Source organism: Hoplias malabaricus, chromosome 10, assembly GCF_029633855.1.
Source record: "Hoplias malabaricus isolate fHopMal1 chromosome 10, fHopMal1.hap1, whole genome shotgun sequence".
Taxonomy (NCBI): domain Eukaryota; kingdom Metazoa; phylum Chordata; class Actinopteri; order Characiformes; family Erythrinidae; genus Hoplias; species Hoplias malabaricus.
Genome location: NC_089809.1, coordinates 36,754,832 through 36,771,848, shown reverse-complemented (window position 1 = coordinate 36,771,848; position 17,017 = coordinate 36,754,832). Strand labels below are relative to the sequence as shown.

General features: G+C 41.2%; 1 protein-coding gene across 4 annotated transcripts in view; it reads right to left on the bottom strand.

Moving 5' to 3' along the window:
• The window catches only part of tsnare1 (T-SNARE Domain Containing 1), a 188,711-nt gene that overhangs the window by 158,802 nt on the left and 12,892 nt on the right, over positions 1 to 17,017 (bottom strand). Inside the window, exon 2 of one of the 4 annotated variants that reach the window (XM_066683729.1) lies at positions 893 to 986. The exons of the other annotated variants lie outside the window; for them this stretch is intronic. The gene's annotated coding sequence lies outside the window, so the exon portion shown is untranslated. The remainder of the gene's footprint in view (positions 1 to 892; positions 987 to 17,017) is intronic. 4 annotated transcript variants of the gene reach the window in all.

The following is a 17,017-nucleotide window of genomic DNA, read 5'->3' as shown; positions in this document are numbered from 1 at the left end:
AGGACATGATTATTGAAGGTAATAGGAGCCTGTCTCTCTCAATGTGTGTTTGTGTGTGTGTGTGTGTGTGTGTGTGTGGTGCAGAGGAGGGTTATGAGGTCAGGGACTGGAGATCACATGATCAGAAGGGCCTTAGGAAACAGGCTAGTGTTAAATACAGCCATCAGTGAGCAGTCGGGCCTGTGAATGGCCATAGGGGTCCGACAGCGCGCCTCATCCCCTCCACTCACTCTCAATTGGTCCCCTCATCTCCCCATTATCACCACAGAGAGGCTTAGCACAGCATGAGAGAGTACAGCCACTGAGCGGAAAGAAACCACAGCCAAGGACACTGTCACCACCACAGCAGTCACATCCTCTGCTTATAACACACACACACAACTCTCATTTTCATGTGTACATCCATAAGAAAATGGTAGGTAGATTGACTTATTGAGTGTCTGTGTGTGTGTGTGTGTGTGTGTGTGTGTGTGAAAAAATCCCTAGGTGTGACTGAGTGAATCAAACTGAAAATGATGAAGCTGTTAGAGATTATGAGCAAGTGAATGATCTTGTTAGTGAAAAAGAGGCCCACATCTGCTAGCACTGTGCTGAGTGATGGGAGACAGAGAGGGAGGGCTCTACTACCCCCTCAGAGAGTGTGAAACCAATTACACTCTTTGCACTCTTTGGCCCCCGGGCTATGGATAACTGAAGCATCACTGGCAATATCCAGATAATAGAGCCAACTATTACACTTTTACTTCTCAGTGTTTTCTGCTTTATCTGTTTTCTAATTTCTCAGCATGTCATACACAGTTAAGTGTGGAAGCCCATTTCCACCCAATAACAATAATAATAATAATAATAATAATAATAATAATAATAATAATAAAAATAATAATCTCATTACTCTGTGTCCACATGGGTTTCCTCCGAGTGCTCTAGTCTCCTCCCACAATCCAAAAACACACGTTCGTAAGGTAGGCTCAGGACCCACCGCGACCCTGAAGTGGATAAGCAGTTACAGACAATGAATGAATGAATAATTAATTCATTAATCTCATTATTTTGAAACAGTATCTATATATGTATCTAGATTGTATCTATATTTTATTATTGTTTCTAATTTTCATCTAATAAGTCAAAATTTTGATTTGTTATTATCTCTCACGGGCGGCACGGTGGTGCAGCAGATAGTGTCGCAGTCACACAGCTCCAGGGGCCTGGAGGTTGTGGGTTTGATTCCCGCTCCGGGTGACTCTCTGTGAGGAGTTGGTGTGTTCTCCCTGTGTCTGCGTGGGTTTCCTCTGGGTGCTCCGGTTTCCTCCCACAGTCCAAAACACACGTTGGTAGGTGGATTGGCGACTCAAAAGTGTCCGTAGGTGTGAGTGTGTGAGTGAATGTGTGTGTGTGTGTGTGTTGCCCTGTGAAGGACTGGCGCCCCCTCCAGGGTGTATTCCCGCTTGCGCCCAATGACTCCAGGTAGGCTCTGGACCCCCCGCGACCCTGAACTGGATAAGGGTTACAGATAATGAATGGATGAATGAATGAATTATCTCTCATTATACTGAGATACTATCTACAAAATAACGAGACGCTATCTAAAAATATTGTCTTAAAATCTCAAATTAATGAGAAATTATTTCAAAATATTGTCTTAGTGTCCCACAATAATTAGATTACACCTTACTCAATAATGAAAAAAAAAAATAGAATGTGGCAGAAACAGGCTTCCGTAGTTAAGAAATGCAGAATCAGTTCAGTGCTGGGAAACGTTAGTCTACTCTTACTGTGAAGATCAACAAGACATGCACCTGAACGGGGGGTGCCCAGTGCACTGACCCAAACGCTCACAGCAGGTACAGTGACCTATCTCACAGCAGGGACTGCAGAGCACAGCCCTGCCAACACATCTCTAAACAACAACAAGTACTGACAGATTTTCTCAGTGTATATATTTCCAAGCACTTCCAACAAATTCAAACACAGTTCGTACACAGTTATGCTAAAAAGGTCAAGGCATCAGCAGCCGTACACCTCGCCTACGAGCACTCCTTTATCTAATTATGATACATGTCAGGCTAAAAGAGAACGTGTCATTCTGGGTTTATAAGCTTGCTGGGCTTTCCTGCCTCTGCTGCAACCTGGAGAAGAGCAAGTAAAATAATTCTCAGTTATGTGATCAAGAATACACATTTAATCTGAACTTGAACTTCTTCTTTTGCCCTGCATACACCGTTAGCCTCCTTTCACCTTGGACTTCAATGGTCGGGACCTCTACCAAAGTACCACAGAGCAGGTGCTGGTTGGTCACTCAGGCAGTTGATCATCCTCAGCACTGAAGTCACACTGACATTGTGTTGCTTTGGTATGAGTGGAAGAGACACAGCAGTGCTGCTAGAGTTTTTAAACCCTTCAGTGTCACTGCTGGACTGAAAACAGTCCATCAACCAAAAATAACCAACATTCTCTGCAGCGACAGCTTCTTATCTTTTGGAAAGTCTCTGGAATATTGCTGTGAGGATTTTGCATTCATTAATGAGGTCATGTATTGATGGGTGACGATTAGCTCTGAATCACAATCCTCACTTTAAATCATCCCAGAGGTGTTGGATGGAGCTTCATCAGTTCAGAGAAGACACTTCCACTACTTTACAGCCCAACGTTTTTACCCTTCTTCTAGACACAACACACTGGGCATGTTAGCCTCGGGTTACAGTTGATATGTCAGTGTTTTTTCTATGGAGTAGGGGGCTGAATTTATTAACTGAATTCAGTAGAAACCTGAGTAGAAACCAAATATGTGAAGTAAGTAAACTTTGTGAGATCATTTTCCGGAATATAGTTCATATAGTCCTGAAAAAACAAAAATCATTATGGCTGTGATGTCACAACTATGGGCAACGTTTTACAGACCATGTATCTGTTGGTATCCAACACACTCTTTACAATAAAGGTGTATTATTTAATGAATAAACAAGAACAAACATTACTTTAGGATTTGAGGATATACTTTAGGATACAGTGTAACACTATGCTATTCCCAGATATCTGGGGAAAAAAAGGTCCTCCTGCTGCTCCGTTTACTTCCCACAATCTAAATACACATTAACACTAGAACTACCAAACCGCTGCCATTTGGCAGGCCTCTGGTAGAAAAAGGGGTCATATGAAAATCCTGGTAGTTCTAGTGTTAATAGGTGAGATGGCTGTGAATGTGTTGTGCTAAGACCATTCTGAAGTATCAGGTTTCATGCAGAGGTGGCGTAAGTACTAATAAACCTTGTTCAGGTTATTCATTTCAGGCATCATGAAGGCTGTATTCAGAATTGTGATTTGGTAGGGTGACCAGACGTCCTCTTTTACCCGGACATGTCCTCTTTTTTAGACTTGACCGGGTGGAATTTCACAAACGTCCGGGATTTTGTTTTTCTAGAGCTTACATAGAACTTCAAGAAGCGTTTCGTTCACAAACTAGTCCCGCCCTCCCCTACTCCAATTGGTTCGCTTGAGTGAGAAGGAGTGAAGTAGCCTAAAATCTTCTGATTGGACGGTCTGACTGTAGAGCTACGGTTATTGGTCAATAACCTTCTCTGTAAACATTTAATTGGTCAGTCTGCACCGTCAGTAGTCCTTGTTTACATCAGGCAAAACTCATGTACCCACCCTCATCTCGAGCAGCTATGCTGAAACGTTAATGTAAGTTCTTGAATTAATTAAAAAAGAAATTCCCATGTTTTGTGCAGCAAATAAAGGTGTACAGGACCTAAAAGCACACATAGGTTCAGCTAAGCATACAACGGCAGCGAAGGGCGAGAGGTCATCCCCCACCCCCCGAGACGTGTCCTCTTTTTCACCATCTCAGATCTGGTCACCCTAGATTCGGTTCCCTTGGTCCAGACCAAACAAGAAAATGATAGTGTTACAGTTTAGTCGTATGACTTTTTGTCAGACCTCTCTGTTCTTTGTAGGTGGGAACACTTCGGCGGTGTATCAATTACTTATTTTCCCCACTGTACGTTAGGAGGTTCGGTATCATTGTTTTTAATGCACTCTGTTTCTTCGCAGCGTGATTATTGCTACATCTGGAGACGTCACACACTGTGTTTAGTTCATTTCGATGCCTTTGGTTTATATTGCGTTCACACTTGGACAAAACCACACCGCCGTAAAATAAGAACCTTTTTGGTGTGTACTTGTTTGGTTCACACCTCCACGTATTTAGTTTGGTTAAATCTAACTCTGGTTCATTTTCACCCTTGGTTTGTTTGGGCAGGTGTGAAAGAAATAACCACACTCAGATCAAACCAATACAACTGTACATAGAACTTCAAGGTGGCCTCAGTCTGGTCCCAAATGGGCTTGTTTTGTTTCTGCGGTCTGGTGAGAACATGATCTGATCTTGATCTGACTCAGCTGTAAGGTGTACGCAGCAGGTCGGTGTAAAGCAGCTCCCGTAGTCAGGTGTGCTTTGCGTACTGGACACAGCAAAGCGGGTACATGGAAAACTGGGTAAAGTGTAGACGCTAATCAGAGAAATGCAATAGATGCATGCACTTGTCCTAATGGTTAGAGACGAGAGCTTAGGGCTGAAAGGTCTTTGGTTAGTTTCCCACGACCAGCAGGAAAATTACAGGTGGTGGGAGTGAAAGAACAGCACTGCCGTCCTCCTCCCTCAACCCATGGCTGAAGGGCCCTTGAGCAAGACACTGGACCCACAACTGCTCCCTGGGCCTGTGTTCACAGCCCCTAGTGCACTAGTATGTGTGTGATCACTGCCACAGAAGGGTTAAATGCGAAAGACATGTTTCGTGGTACATTGTACGTTGGATAATTGCACATTCATAGTTCAGAACACAGGACCTACCAGTGTTGACTGTCATGCTCCCCCCTTTTTCAGATCTGACCAATCAGCATGGTTTGAGGTGATGCGTTTTGGTGTGATTGAATTTTCCCTCTGTGATAACGAATCAAACCCAGGGGAAAATGCTCTAAGACTGAAAACTACTTCACTGATTTTGACCAGAGCCAAATGATCTATAGGTTTGGAAACACACATACTGTAACAGACAACATTTATAGAGCAATCATACCAGTGGAGAATCTGAACACACCAAAAGTTAACCCAGTTCCCAAAAAAATAACATGCAAACTGAATCCCGTTTAAAGAGGACATATTTGACCCCTTGTTCACAAGTGAACACAGCTCTGAGGCCTTAATAAAAAGTGTGTGACATGCTTTGGTCAAAATACCACAGCAGGATTCTCCCCCTGTCTAAACAGACGAGGGTGTGGAACAATTGTTAAGTCTCTGCGCTTGACATAAGAAGTGGAGAAACATCAGAAAGACTTGTTTTATCCCATGTCTTCTGACTTGTCTGCCTACATAAAACTTACTGGGTTGTCTTGTTCCACAGTTGAGGGTTGGTGGGCTCCATAGCCGCACATGTACATGCACATGCAAGTTCCTCCTAATAGGTCCCTCTTAAAATATAAGCCCCTATATTTAAGCAACAACAGCAGAGAATGAAGAGAGGTTAGTTATAGTTTTAAGGTGTCACTCAGCGCTGCTGTCAGCCTCATAAAGATGGGGATCGACTGCCCACTCTTCTACACTTCCAAGTCACTTCTCAAGAAGTCATCGCTCAGAGTCCTGACAGCAGGCAACAAAAATGGAATCGCTGTCTCTCTCTCTCACACACACACACACTCGCACACATTTGAGCAGCAAAATTGCCTTGTCATCTTAAAAAAAAAAAAAAAAAAAAAAAACCTCATTATTGAGATAAATCGCCCAATTCTCTTCAGAAAACACACCAGATCCAGGCTGCGCCACCCTCCCCAAAACTGTCATCATCAGGGCCGTGGACAGCAAGCCCTTACCAATGAGTCACTCTCTGTCAGACCCTCAATCAACAACAGCCCACCATCACAGCCATCCCTTATTCAGCATACACAATGAGCCCCACACAAATAAGACGGAGACATCTGAATGGCACAGTGGGCTCCCTTAAAAAAGCCCACAGGAGAGGTTTCAAGCCCGTATCAATGCACAGTGCTCCGAGAGCTGATGAGTGCACCATCCAGCCTTAACAAGCTGCATTCAGACAATACGACTGCAGTGGTCTTAATTATGACTCACTCTTTCAGAATTATTTCCAAAACACGCTGAGAAGTGTTTCTTTCTCTTTCAAGTTTTGTATACGGATCTCGCAGCCGATCCAGCTGAACACCCTCTCCCCCCGCTTCTCTCCCCCACCAAACAACTTTGGAATTATAGCACAGCACCACGCCAGGCCTGTGTAACAAGCTCGCTAATGATAACACAACAGAGATCTCACTCTAATCTCAGTTTAAATCTTGCCCCCCCTCCTCCTCACAGTGGATTCCCTATCAGGGCGGGATCTAAAGATAGCGCTCCACAATTTTCCAAATAATCGGCCCGTAATAAGAGGCCTGGGAATACACAGCCTTGAACAGAGCTAGAGCAGGGGGAATTATCAGCTCTATCTTTGTTCTCTAATCCAGGGCTGCTTATCTGCTGGATATGACTTCATAATGTACAGAGAAGGAGAAAAGAGAATGCTTTGTGCTCAGGCTCACACTACATCATTTGCGCCACGCTATCTCCACATCGGCCCCCGCTATACTGATCGCAGAAGTGTGCAGTATGCAAACGAGCCTCTAGCCAATTCCTGAATTATTTGCTTTTTTGTTGAGGGCATCCTGACCAATCACAACAGCTCTTTCGGTGTTTAGATCTAGGGATGTGTTTACTAGCTGTTTTCTTTTAAAATATTTTCATAACAGTGTTAATAGTAACTGTAGTAACAGCTTGTGCTCCTTGGTAGGGCTGCGCAATATATCGTTTTAGTATCGTAATGGTGATATGTGCATGTGCGATAGTCACATTGCAGGACATGCGATGTCACATGGAGGCCAGTGTGGTTGGGGCGAGAAAGAGAAGGAGAAGGGGGATTGGAGAGTCAGGGAAACATGGGGAAAATGTGATATTGAAGGTTCCTTAGTTTAATGCTTTTTTGAACTTAAGTACAAAGATATTGGTTTAATCTCCTGTACCCCTCCTTCAATCACAGATTAGCCTCTCATTTAAAGTTAGAAACATTATTCATTAATAGCATTACATGTTGGGTTATTGACTTCTGGTCAATCTGGTGAATTATTACTATTATTTTTTGAAATATCACAATAGAAATCACAGAAAAATAAAATCGCAATGTATTATTTTTATCCCAGTATTGTGCGTCATTCCTTGTCTTGACTTTATAGATATTGAAATAAAAACTGCAGTGAGGATGTGACTGCATTCAAACATATAAATATTCGTTAGGTCAGCTACTGAAGTTGAACGATTAGTTCAGGATCACACTTTTCCGACTCTTCCCAAAGGTAATGGTACCCAATCACTCCAGAGAATGACACTGAGCATGTGCATCTGCTCCAGTGTGTCCCATTACGTTTGATTTTTTAATATAAATGGAGATTAAACATACACTGTAAAACCTGAGGTAAGTGATCTCAACTGGAATGTGGAAACGGATTGCCTTAAACCATTTAACTCAAACATTTCAGTTAAAATAACACCCTGAACTGAGTACGAACAACTTACTTGTAAGAAATTACATGTGGTTAGCTATGTTAAGTGAATTAAGTGAACTGTAGTTACTCTATTTAAGTTTGCATTACTTAAAGTCACAACTAATTATTTCTACTTAAACCAATAAATAACTACAAATTAATATTACAAACTTCTAACATTTTATGTCAACAATTATAAAGACCCAATACGTATACCACAGCTCTGCACAAGCAACACCTTCATTGGCTTTCAACCAACAACATGCTGCACTTCCAACAGAAAAAGCGGTAACTTGCTCTTAGGACTTTCAGTATCAAGTAAGCAAGTATAATCAAGGCAAGTATAATCTTACATCTTTAGACTGGGCGCATAGAGGAAGGTAACCTGGGGGGAACAAGCACACAATCATGGTGAGTGATGGGGAAAACCATGCCTATATACAAAGAGATGGTGCCAATAGCCAATGAGAAAGATGTGAGTTTTACTCATCAAAGTTGAACTGCCCTTACTTTCCTTCAACAGATCCTTTTCATTTCAATTGTGAGCACAGTGCATGATGGGTTGCTGCCGCCGGAGTGCGTCCAGCCAATCAGGAGAGAGCATATCGGATGCGTCACATAAACAGAAGCTCAAGAGGAGATTTTAATGTGGACTGAGTTACGATAAGAAAACGTGTTGTAGCACTTAAATTTAACTCCACTAGCAGAAACATAAACGCCAGTAGATGGACCAATACAACAACTACATCTTTTAAGATTGAAAGAGAGAAGAAGAAGCCAACTGAGCTTTTTTATTCTCCAGCATCATTTCACCTTAAATGGTACAGCAGTTTACATCTAGGCGTCTGTAACTGCTTTATTATTTAAAGTGGGTCAAAAATGTTAAATAGGCTGGTGTTAGTTTAATAGCGGGAGCATTTAAGGTGGAACTGGAAGTATATTGGTGTGTTTGTGTGAGTTTAAATGTGTATAACTGTGCTGGATAGTGTAAATTATCAGCACGTGTCACTTTTCTGCTTCAAAGTTTGGTACTCGGTACTTCGTACTTTTTCAACACTGATGTAATCCATTTTTTTTTTAGTTTTTTGGCTCAGTCAACTTGAATGATCCCACATGTCTGTATCATTTAAGTTACGCTAACTTAACTGTTTCATTAAGAAGTGCAGTTAGGTTTTACAGTATGGGTACAAGCTGTGTGGTCTACAAACATGCGCAGTACAAAGTATTGGCTAGAAGCTCATCACAAAAATGTATACTTAATGTCCATTTTAAGTAAATTTAAAGGAACACTATGTATTTTTTACCTTAAATCTACAGCTTTAGAATCATTGTGAGGCTTGTTGTCATTGTGTTGCTATTTCAGGATCAGCACTGTAGAAACGGCACTATGTAACTTTTGGAGAAGGATAGGAAACCAGCCCCCCTCACTACACTCTCTCTGTTGACTTCTGAATAGTGCACCTGTAGGGGGAGCCCAAGAACAAATCATTTTTATTATTATTATTATTATTATTATTATTATTTTATTTGCTGCTGTGAAATAAAAAAAAATACTAAAAATAATACCCAGTGTTCCTTTAAGTAAAGTTGAATATCATTTCCCAAGTATACTTTATAGTGCCAGTATGCTAATGAGTGTAATAGTAGCACACTTAAATGTTTTTTTCAATAAATCTCGGGACTGAATTCACCCAATTTTTTGTTTATAAAAGGATATTTAAGTATATTTTAGGTGTAGCTCATTTTGTAGCATATTTTAGGAGTGGCTTTTATGATAAAGAGCTGACCATCTAATATAAGCACCTCACCTGACTGTTATTCTTCAAAGTATCACCACAAATGTTCTGAAATCTGATATAAAACATTCTGAGAAGAGTAGATTTGCTGTAGCGGTAGCAAAGGGGGAAAAGCGCCCTACATTTCAGAAGAAATGTTGAATGAATGTAGATAGATTGTGTCATAAACAGTGTCTGAAAATAAAGAGCAGTGAGTAGCCGAGACGGAGTATATATATATATATATATATATAAAACACAGCAGAAGTCTTGTGCCAAATGAAGCAGACCCTGTCGATGCAAACTTGGTTCAATATAAAAACAGCTTCAGCGCAAAGGCACTTCTGACATCTCTGTCAATAGGGAAGCGGATTTATGGATTGGACATGTGAGTATCAAAGACAGTTAGGCTCCAGGGTTATCAATAATACTTAAAACACACAGTCTGTCCACCTGACGAGAGGAGAATTCCGAATGTACTGTACCCTTCACTCCGAGGAAAAGGACCTTGATCATTTCATTTGCTTGAGAGGATGGAGGTGACCTGCCACCCATTTGATTTGATTGTCAGTGGTGTATAAAAAAAATAATAAAAATCTCTTTCCCCGTCTTAATATAACATTGCCTTTGATACCTATGTATGGAACATTAGGCAAGGCAGTTAAGCTGTCACTCTCCATCAGGATTCCCTTATTCTTCTCACAACAGTCCTCCTTGATCCATCCATCCATCGAGAAAATGGGGAACTACATGAGCAGCTATTATAATCCAAACATTACACTAGTTCCTAATTCATCACTCCGGAGAAGCCAGTTCCACTGTCCCATAGTCCGGTGATGGCCGTTCCATACCCCTCTAGTTGATGCTGAGTATGGTGACGCCGTGCTCATGTGCAGCTGCTCCAGTGTCCCAGTTCATTACATGCTTGTCTACCTAGATAATACAAGCTGTGAGCCAATGTTTGGACAACTGTGTTGTTATTAACAGGGGTGGAAATGGACCAGAACTCTTTGGAACACCAATTCCAGCAGAACATTTTAAACCTGGATGAGGTTAGGATTACTTTTTTATTTATTTATTTATTTATTATTATTATTTTTTTATTTACTATTTTCAATTTTCATATAGGATTTTTACTCAGTTTTAAAATGAGCCAGAAACAAAGTGTCTATTGAGACTGAATTATTTACTACACACAGTAAAATTAATTTATGTAGTTGTCCCTTAAACATGATATTCATGATTTTAAACAGAAAACACTTTTTTTTATGAAATTCTGAGAGTGTTTCCTCACCAATTGTTGCTCTTCAAACTGTTTGGTTCTTGAAACAGTTCTAATGTTTGGGGGAAAAAAAGTGTCACGGTCCAGTATGCTAGACTTTCTCTCTCTATCTGCTTACAGCAGATGAATAAAAAATGGCATTTTGGAGGGTTTAGATAAATATGAGACTTGCAAACTTTTAAAAGCATGAAACAAGACAAGGATATTACTCTATTCCTGTACCATAGGTGGGTAATAGGGTAATATTAACTTATTTTTACTGTAGATGTGAATGACTCGGGAGAGCACTAACAGCATGAAAGTAAACATAGAATGAAACTGATAAAAAAAAACCTAAACAACTCAAGTAACAAACGAGTTTCTGTGGTAATTCAATTCCAGTTAGAGTTCACCCACGGTACAAACATTTTATTTTTCCCCTCAAACATACTGTTCCACCTTAAAGGATGTGGGTCTTCTGAATGTAAACATTTAACATGAATGTTACCTTTAGGGATTTTTTTTTTTTTTTTTACACAAGGGGAGGGTGGTCTTCTGGTAAAAACTGACCACATCCACTCCCTGCTGTGACAGACTTTTCTGAATTTGTCTGGGACATGTGAGAAATATGGCCATTTCAGCTCACTGCTTCTCACAGTATGAAGACTACTCAACACAGGAAATCAGCAGCCCTCATCAAATCAGGGGCATTCTAATTTCACCCTCTACCCCATGTATGAGGAAAATAAATAGGAAAACAGACTGTGATTATGTTCTCATTATTCACTGTGTCCAAGGTACAGTGGAGGAGGCAATGTGTATAAATAAGTTAATAATATACATTGGTGAAAACTCCTTGCTGAGATTCTGTCCACCACCTGAAAGTCTCCAGTAGTTAACTTTGGTGCTGTAATGGTGATTTGCTTTGTTTAAGTTTCTTAGTGTAATCCTAGTCTGGAAACTTGTTATCTATATACGTGTTATGCTATTGTTGTTGTTTTGTTTCATGCTGTGGATGCCATTAAACCAAAGCACCCATGTCAGCCTCTTGACTTCACTGTGGCAGTGTGTCTGCTGGTGTGCACTTGGATCCCAACACAGATGCAATGCAGTGAGGAGCAGAAGCTCTGGTTTTTAGCTGTTTTTGCTCTGTTGTCTTTCTTCTGTGTTCATTGTGTTTGTTTTTCTCATCTTTAACCTTGTCAGAGTAGAGTAGCTCTTTAACACCTGACCAGCAACTATAACTTTAACTAATGTTAGCAATTTTAATGAACAAGACAAGCTCACCACAACATGTCTTTTTTCAAGTAATTTATGTCACAATGAGCAATAGAGAAGTAAATGTGGCAAACACTCATTTTGCAACAAGCAAAAACTTTATCACACCCTGAACAATCACTTGTATCTACACTCACTGTCTGTTATCAGCTCCACTGACCACACAAAAGCACTTTTTAATTGTTTTACTATTACAGACTGTAGTCCACCCGTTTCTCTGCATACTTTTTCATCCCCATTTCACTCTGTTCTTCAATGTTCAGGACACCAACCTGACCCCCAGAGAGCAGGTGTGATTTGGGTGGTGGATCATTTTCAGCGCTACAGTGACACGGTGTGTATAGTGCTGGTATGAGTAGATTAGACACAGCAGTTGTTGCTGGATGTTTTATAACACTTCATTGTCACTACTGGATTGATAATAGTCCAACAACCAAAAATATCAAACCAATGTGCACTGATCAAGGACTAGATTATGACCATAAAATAAACTGCAGCAACTGATAAGCTACAGTCTCTGACTTTACATCTGCAAGGTGGACCAGCGAGGTAGTTGTGTCTAACAGAGTGAACAATGAGTGGACACAGTGTTTTAAAACTTCAGCAATACCTGCTGTGTCTGATCCAATCATACCAGCACAACACACAGATAAATAGGTAGGGGTTTCTAATGCAGCCACTGTTCAGTGTATTTTCAGAATTAAGGAGAGATACATTTTGTAGTCTGGTGTGAAATGCGTTTCATATTTTCTTTATTATTAAGTGTTTTATTAACACTTTATAGTGCCCACTGCCATAGCACTGCATAGACAGACATTTAAGTAAACTGATGGAGAGTGAAAGAGAGGAGAGGTAGACTAAAGCCCCACCCACAGAGAAACCTCAAAGGTCTAATTAGAATAAAAGAGAGCAATCAGGTGTCACTATTTCAGTGTGTGTGTGTGTGTCTTTCTTGCTCTATTTTGTTCACACATTCTTTATTTCTCAGTGACTCACTTTCAAAAAACAGCTAATTTCCAGGATATTGTCTATAGTGTGTGGGCATGAGGGAGTCCCTAAATTATAAAATCTAAATGCGGGAGACGGCCGGAACTTCCAGGAGAGGTGGGATTTCTGCTTTAAATGTGACACAAGAGCTACTTTAGGTTACTAAACTTCAACCACGAAATATAGCCCATGAATCAAATGTAAAAACACCACTGAACAGCATTACACTAAACAACCCAGCACTGAAAGCAAGAGGACAAATACAGACTGACCCCAAATGATAGCTCTAAACACATAATTTCAGAGCAGGGGCGAGAATACAAATGGTGCTTTATTCGGCATCTTCCCAAACAGCTGCTGCCCCCTGGTCCTGCACAACGCTCAAATCCACAGAATCACAAACTCACACTCACCAGTTTCACTTTAAAATTCTGCTGTTAGGATAAGTTCAGAACAGGAGCGCAGAGTGGAAGGATTTGGAAATAAGTTACTGTGAGTTTTCTGCAGTTAGCGCATATATATATATATATCCACACACACAGGGGTTGGACAATGAATTTGAAACACCTGTCATTGTAGTGTGGGAGGTTTCATGGCTAAATTGGAACAGCCTGGTGGCCAATCTTCATTAATTGCACATTGCACCAGTAAGAGCAGAGTGTGAAGGGTTAATTAGCAGAGGGTAAGAGCACAGTTCTGCTCAAAATATTGCAATGCACACAACTTTATGGGTGACATACCAGAGTTCAAAAGAACTGGCACATCTGTTACCAAGACAGCAAGTCTCTGTGATGTATCAAGAGCCACAGTATCCAGGGTAATGCCAGCGTACCACCAAGAAGGACAAAACACGTCCAACAGGATTAATTGTGGATGCAAGAGGAAGCTGTGTGAAAGGGATGTTCGGGTGCTGACTTGGATTGTGTCCAAAAAACATAAAACCACGTCTGCCAAATCACGGCAGAATTAAATGTGCACCTCAACTCTCCTGTTTCCATCAGAACTGTCCGTCGGGAGCTCCACAGGGTCAATATACACGGACGGGCTGCTATAGCCAAACATTTGGTCACTCATGCCAATGCCAAATGTTGGTTTCAATGGTGCAAAGAGCGCAAATCTTGGGCTGTGGAAAATGTGAACCATGTATTGTTCTCTGCTGATTCCACCTTTACTGTTTTCCCCACAATCGGGAGAGTTACGGTGTGGAGAAGCCCCAAAGAAGTTCACCACCCAGACTGTTGCATGCCCAGAGTGAAGCATGGGGGTGGATCAGTGATGGTTTGGGCTGCCGTATCATGGCATTCCCTTAGCCCAATACTTGTGCTAGATGGGCGCGTCACTGCCAAGGACTACCAAACCATTCTGGAGGACCATGTGCATCCAATGGTTCAAACATTGTGTCCTGAAGGCGGTGCCGTGTATCAGGACGACAATGCACCAATACACACAGCGAGACTGGTGAAAGATTGGTTTGATGAACATGAAAGTGAAGTTGAACATCTCCCATGGCCTGCACAGTCACCAGATCTAAATATTATTGAGCCACTTTGGGGTGTTTTGGAGGAGCGAGTCAGGAAACATTTTCCTCCACCAGCATCACGTAGTGACCTGGCCACTATCCTGCAAGAAGAATGGCTTAAAATCCCTCTGACCACTGTGCAGGACTTGTATATGTCATTACCAAGACGAACTGATGCTGTATTGGCCGCAAAAGGAGGCCCTACACCATACTAATAAATTATTGTGGTCTAAAACCAGGTGTTTCAGTTTCATTGTCCAACCCCTGTATATATATATATATATATATATATATATATATATATATATATATATATATATATATATGTGAATAAATAATGAATAAAAACTAACAGACAAGTTAAACTTCAGCCACGTACAAACAACAGTCATTATTTACCTTGAAAAATACCGTTCCGCCTCAAAAGATATGGAGCTTCTGAATGTAAACAAACCAGAGAACAGTTTCACCACAGTCGTAGACATTCCCTTTAAATGTTACCCTTTTCTTTAACTCCAGGCTGTGGTTTCCTTCTGGAATATCAAAACAACTGCACAACACCTCAACTTCACAAACCATCCACTTATGTCTTATTCTCATGTAAGAAAACACCCAACAGCTACACTGATGTTCACCCTACTTTGCTTGAATTAAATGATTGGACAGAGCTTTTACAATCCTGGGGTCTATATAGAAAAGGCATTTTTTTATATATGTTCTCAGGGAGTTTGGTTTACTGACTGACCCAGATATGAATATGTAAATATGACACCTGTTTATTTCTGTTTATATTACATTATACATTACGTTTATTACCATATTAGAAATGACACTGCCACAGCAACGCCAGGCTGACAGCTGAGAAGGACACTATGGATCAGACTCAGCAGTGCTACTGGAGTTTTTAACCCCCTCAGTGGCAATGCTGGACTTAGGATTGACCACCAACCAAACATATCCAGCTGAAAGCATCTGTATAGTCCACTGTTGAATGACCAACACAAACTGTGCAGCAACAGATGAGCTACTGTCTCTGACTTTACATCTGCAATGTGGACCACCAAAAACCACTAAGGACCTCCAGTTGTGTCTGATTCAGTCAAACTAGGTCAACATGCACTAACATAGCACCACTCGGTCAGTGTCACTGTGCTTTGTGGTGGTCCTCTGGGGGCTCCTGACCAATGAAGAGCCAGGTGTAAAGGGGCTAACAGAGTATTCACAGCAAAAGATGAACTGCAACCTGCACCTCTATGGCCAGTGGAACTTATAAAACAGACAAGGGATGTAGAAATAAGGAGGTAGTTTTTAATAAAACAACACTTAATGGAAAAACTGTACTAAACAGGTCGTATTTACATATTCATGTTTCACCTCCTACTACGGCATTAAAGCAGCACTATTAAAGATTGCTTTTTGCGGGGATTGCATTGTAGACGTTTTCTTTTGTCTCGAGGCAGGGACGCATCATGTTGACACATTTCTGAAAAGAGCTTTTGGACTTGGCTTCGGAGCTTCGATTAAAGCCTGACGCCGGCCATGCTCTCTCCCTTTCAGCTCTGCCAGCCAGCTTCTACAACACAAGAGTGGATGAAGGCATGCTATGTACGTATACATTTGCACAGAGCTTAAAGCCGTGTTTGGCAGCCAGCGCTGCTCGTCTTTGTCGCACATGGCTAGGAAATTCTCCCTTAGGGATTTCAAGCTGTTTTTGGGGTTGGAGTTTGGGAAAGCGGCTCTGCCTCTCAGGGCTGTCTGGCTCTTGTCAGGGTTGGGGACAGATGGCCCACTGGACATCCAAGTTGCAGCCTTCTGGTTCTCTCTTCTCGCCACATATGTTTCCCCCTGCAGCCACTGCTTCCCAGTGATGGGTTTCCCACAATCCAACATAGTGCTCTCCATGACTACTCAGTTACAGTGACATGAGTAAGCTCACATGCAAGCACCTGATCACCTGGGAACTCTGTAGTCCTCTGCAAAACTCTGTATGTCACTAGTTACTTGATATACTAAGTCTATTCAACAAAGTTCGTACCCAGATTATATTTATCTTCTTGTTTTATTGTATCTGAAAATATAAAACATACATTTGCACCAGACATATTTCCTACAATAATAACTGTCCATTAAAATATATCAGAATGTATTTTCTGTAAAAGAAAGTGTAATCATTTTCACTTAAAAAATTAATAAATTGTGTACTTTGACCAGGTGCATCAAAATTTAGATAAAACTTCACCACACCAAATAAATACACAAGTTGGTGTTGTATTGTTTCACTTTCAGTGGCTTCCATTGGGTGTCACCACAGGAATCAACTGTTCCATACAGTTAACTTGGCACAATTTGCCATTCTCCCACTCCAACTAAGTTTGTGACCAGCACCGGAAAAACACACCAAATCCACACAGACTGTGATTCAAAACTAGGACTGAACCCTGGACCCCCAGGTCCAAGATCGGTGTGGGAGGAGGATCACCATCAAGCCACCATGCCACTGAACAAAGAGCAGTCGAGTTTCAAATTGTCCAGTAGAAGCGCTGCCAAGGTTTCAGTGGCAGGAAAGCACCCTAAAAGCATGAGGGAAAAAAACTTTGAGAGGAACCAAGACTTAAA